We start from the raw sequence: 4,670 nt of genomic DNA, 5'->3' as shown, positions 1-4,670 counted from the left end.
CAGTCACAATGCGATGCAGAAATCCCTTCCGTCTTTGCCTTTCAAGCAGCTGTTCACAAGCAAACAAACGCCGTTCAACATCTCTCGGCTTCAATTCGTACGGCACCCAATTTCCTTGCTTCTGAATCATTTCCATGGCTTTGAGGCGTTTTGAAATGGCTTATTGATCACTCCCAATGATCGTGCCAATTCTTCTTGATTTTGACACGAGTTTTGCTCAAGTAATGCCTCCAATTCTGCATCTTCGAAAACCGTCTCTCTTCCACCACTATGCCGGTCTTCGACCAAATCTTCGATCAAAATCTCCGTTCTTGAAGCGTTGAAACCATTCACGACTTCTTTCACTAATAGCGGCCTCACCATAAGTATTTGAGAGCATTCGATGAGCCTCAACCGCAGATTTCTTCATATTGAAGCAAAAAATTAAAACCTCCCGCAAATGACGAGAAATGGCTCGTAAACTGACATTTTCAATCGAGAATAACTTTATGATGCAGACACAAATCGACTAATGTTTCTATGGGGTATATCTTATATTGACAGATGCCCAAGTTTATTGTATGACGTCTATGATCTATTTATTTCGACCACCACTTACCGCTAAAGCCATCTATAGGAAAACGGCGGAAGCAAAGTTGTACACCTAATATATACTTAATATCTTTGGAAAGTATTTATAAAGTAGTTTATTTAAAAAAAAAAATGTATAAAAATGTCATCAAGTTATTATACTTAAATGATGCTTTTAGTTTTTTGAAGAAAAAACATATAGAATATGAATTCTCTCAATTGTGCAATATACTTAGGGTTAAAATATGATGTAGTGATTGAACAGTGATTGCGATAATTTTTTTATCAGCCGCGATGTTTCTGTAAATTAAATAATGATAAATTAAATAATGATAGTTATTCTGTAAATTAAAATTATGAAGTCAATGTAGTTTCTTTTATAATTGTTGTATTGTGCATAATTAATTGGAATGTGGAATAGTAATGACAATAATCTTTTCATTAATTGTGATTACTACTGTAGTTATTCTGTAGATTAAAATCACGAAATCGATATAGTTAATTTTCATTTTTCACGTTTTTAAAATTCTGTACATGAGTTAATATTTTGAATTGTAATTAAAATACATTATATTTATGTGTAATAATCGAGAATATTTATAGCTATAGGCAGTAATTGATAGTAATTAGCACTGAATATAATCATTTTCTAATTAGTCGTTATCATCGCTTATAGAACATGCAGAAGCGGAAAATCAATGTAATTAATGCTATAATTACAGTTATAATTAACGCTCTTATAATTGTAGAATAATATGAATGTAAAAGGCACTTTATTTAATTAGAATATATGGAGTAATAAATGGTCGCGATGACTTTTTTATTAGCTGTAATCTTACAATTATTACTTACAATTGTTTCATAAATTAAAAGGATGGAAGGAATTATCTTTTAATCGCTCGAACACTACGAGTTTGATATAGAATTTATGTTAAATGTTCTGGGACTATCTCGAACTATTGCGCACTATAGACTAACATACTATGGACAAATTTAGGTGGTAGAGATAGATTCAAAGAGTTATGTTTCCTCGAATATATTCTGAGCTAGTATCTTCTAGTCGCTTGCGATTATACTGGAAATAGACTTGAAGGAATCTCCTTTTTATTTAGAGTAGTAAAAAGTCTCCAAATTAATTGTGAGAATTGATATGTATTCTCACTTTCAAACGGGATCCTTTGCAATGGAGTTTTGTTAAGTGTTCTAGTTTTATAAAGTCTAATATGCCAGACTCAGTATCGTTATATCATATTTATTTGGATCCAGAAATTTTAGCGGCTTGAAAAATCTTTGTAGATCAAACATTTGTACTTTGTTCAGAGTTTAGAGTTGTGTGGTTCTTGAGAGATTTACATGTAGATATAATAGATGTGGAAATAAAATACAATTGAAATTACTATAATTAATGCTATGATCGCCATGATTAATAGAATAATTTATCTCACAATACTTTTTTTTGCGAATTTTTATTTGCTGGCTTTTTAATTTATTAACAATATGGTATATATAAAATATGGTATAAATATGGTATAAATAATAAATATGGTAAAAAGAGAAAATATGATATATAAGAGAACATAATCAGTTTAAAAAAATATTAGGTAATTATTATGCTCATAGTGTAATCACGATAACATGGAATAATTTCATCCGCGTGAGATGAAGTACGGAAACTCCCGGTCAATTGTATGGAAACATCCGAGCATCCAATCACGCTTGTACTATATTTGCGATACCTTAGAGGTCTTCAAGAATGACGACGGGATATTAGTGGAATCAACCTTCCAAGGTGACATCAAGGTAGGAAAGTTTCCTCATTTTTAGAAGCCATCTATATTTGCGTGCATCGAGGTATCATTAATGCAAAATATTTGAAAATTAAAGACGCTTATTATTTTTAACACTTTTATTTTATTATACAATATGTAATTAAAAAATTTAATTCTTTTTAAATAATTTTAAAAAAGAACAATTTTTGATTTGTTCTGCATATAAATATGCACATTTTTTGAAAGAATTTCTATATTGATTTCTATATTGAGAAAATCTATATTGAAATCTCTATAAAAATAATATTAAAATTGACATTTTCAATTCGTTGTATAATTGATAAAATTCTGATTCTGAATCCTAGAAAATTCTTGATATGTTTTAAAATAATTTTGATAATTAAATATAAAAAATAAAGCAACTAAACAAAGTCTATTTCTAGATTTGTAATTACTTATTTCATGTTTTAATTCTAAAATTGGTCATATCTTTATTCAAATAAATCGATTTAAACTTTAACAATTTGACATAAAAATTGTACTTTATTCAGTATTCAATACTTTATTCAGAATTCTAAAGAAAGTTGGATTTCTGAAAAAAAATTTACTTTTAAAAACTTTGAAAATTTCCTTGCTAGAATTGAAAAATTATTATTGGACTTTTTTATTTTTCAAGCTTTTTTATTTAGAGTAGTAAGATTAGTCATTAAAAGTCCTGACGGATTATCCGAAACTTCGAAGTTTCTCAAGTACTCTAATTTATTATTGTATTTATTATTTTAATTTATTATTAACATTGTAATTGGTGAAAGAAAAAAATGAAACGTTTTATGACTTTTTGTTTTTTAAACAGTTTATACTTTTATTTTTTTATTATACTTTTAAATTTCCATAAATGAATAATTTTTTATGGGACTTTGATGTTTTTTTCCTTTGGATAGTATATCTTAAAATTTTTATTGATAAATATTAAGCTTTATATCAAAATAAAAAATGATTATAGTTTTTATATTATGAAAATGTGAAATTGGTATTTCATATGTATGTTTTCTTTTTTGGATTTGTTGTAAATCTTTTTAAAAATATCAAGAATTAAAAAATTTTTTAAGGAAGAGAAAATTTCTGTTAATTGTATTAAAATTGTATGAAAGAGGTACTCCTTAATAATAATAATAATAATAATAATAATAATAATAATAATAATAAGATATATGGTTTAGTGAATTTTAAGTTTAGGGCATTCATGATATCTTGCATGTATGCAATACGAATAAAGAATGGTTTTAGACTGATTTCAAAACTATATTGCAAATGAAATGATACAAATCATGGAAACTGGTCGTTACGCGTGGAATAAGATACTTGCGGAATTTTCTCAGATTGGAAAATCAAATTGGCATAATTGCAAGGACTATTATGCTTGCATGCTTATTATTTTTGATGCCTCATTTCACAATCCTTATAAAGTTTCATTAATCTAATATTAGTTTCTACGCTTTGAAAACGCGAAATTGTTTTCGCGAGTAAAGTCTCGAAAGTTGCAACTGCGATTTATTCGATTGTTTATCAGCGATTCGTTTCCTTCCTTTCGAGCGGATTTTAGAAGTCGAGTCGAGTCGTACTGTCGCCAGAAAGAGTTCGACGAGGGTGTAAATGCGAGTGTGTCGAAGTACTCTGAAAACCTGCCAGGTGCCATAAAAAGTGCGATTCGTTGCTTGCGAAAAGTTATGATTTTCACAGGACATTTACAACGATGTTTGCATAGAGTAACCAACGATATTACACAGTAATATTATTTGTGTTAAGTCCAAAATATAGATATATTAAGTTAAAATATAGATGTATTATATATGCAGATTTAATTCTTGATTATTGTAAATATTTCTATAAATGTATAATAAATTTCTATAAATCGAAAAGGAAATTTTTGCCATTTATTAGAAGAATATATTAGGTGTATAACTTTGCTTCCGCCGTTTTTCTATAGATGGCTTTAGCGGTAAGTGGTGGTCAAAATAAATAGATCATAGACGTCATACAATAAACTTGGGCATCTGTCAACATAACCCCATAGAAACATTAGTCGATTTGTGTCTGCATCATAAAGTTATTCTCGATTGAAAATGTCAGTTTACGAGCCAAATTCTCGTCATTTGCGGGAGGTTTTAATTTTTTGCTTCAATATGAAGAAATCTGCGGCTGAGACTCATCGAATGCTCTCAAATACTTATGGTGAGGCCGCTATTAGTGAAAGAACGTGTCGTGAGTGGTTTCAACGCTTCAAAAACGATGATTTTGTCGTCCAAGGTCATGCTCTGTATTTGGTGGACG

The sequence above is a fragment of the Atta colombica genome, unplaced genomic scaffold (assembly GCF_001594045.1).
Source record: "Atta colombica isolate Treedump-2 unplaced genomic scaffold, Acol1.0 scaffold107, whole genome shotgun sequence".
NCBI classification, from domain to species: Eukaryota; Metazoa; Arthropoda; class Insecta; order Hymenoptera; family Formicidae; genus Atta; species Atta colombica.
The sequence above is the reverse complement of the archived record's forward strand: the minus strand, read 5'-3'. Positions refer to the sequence as shown.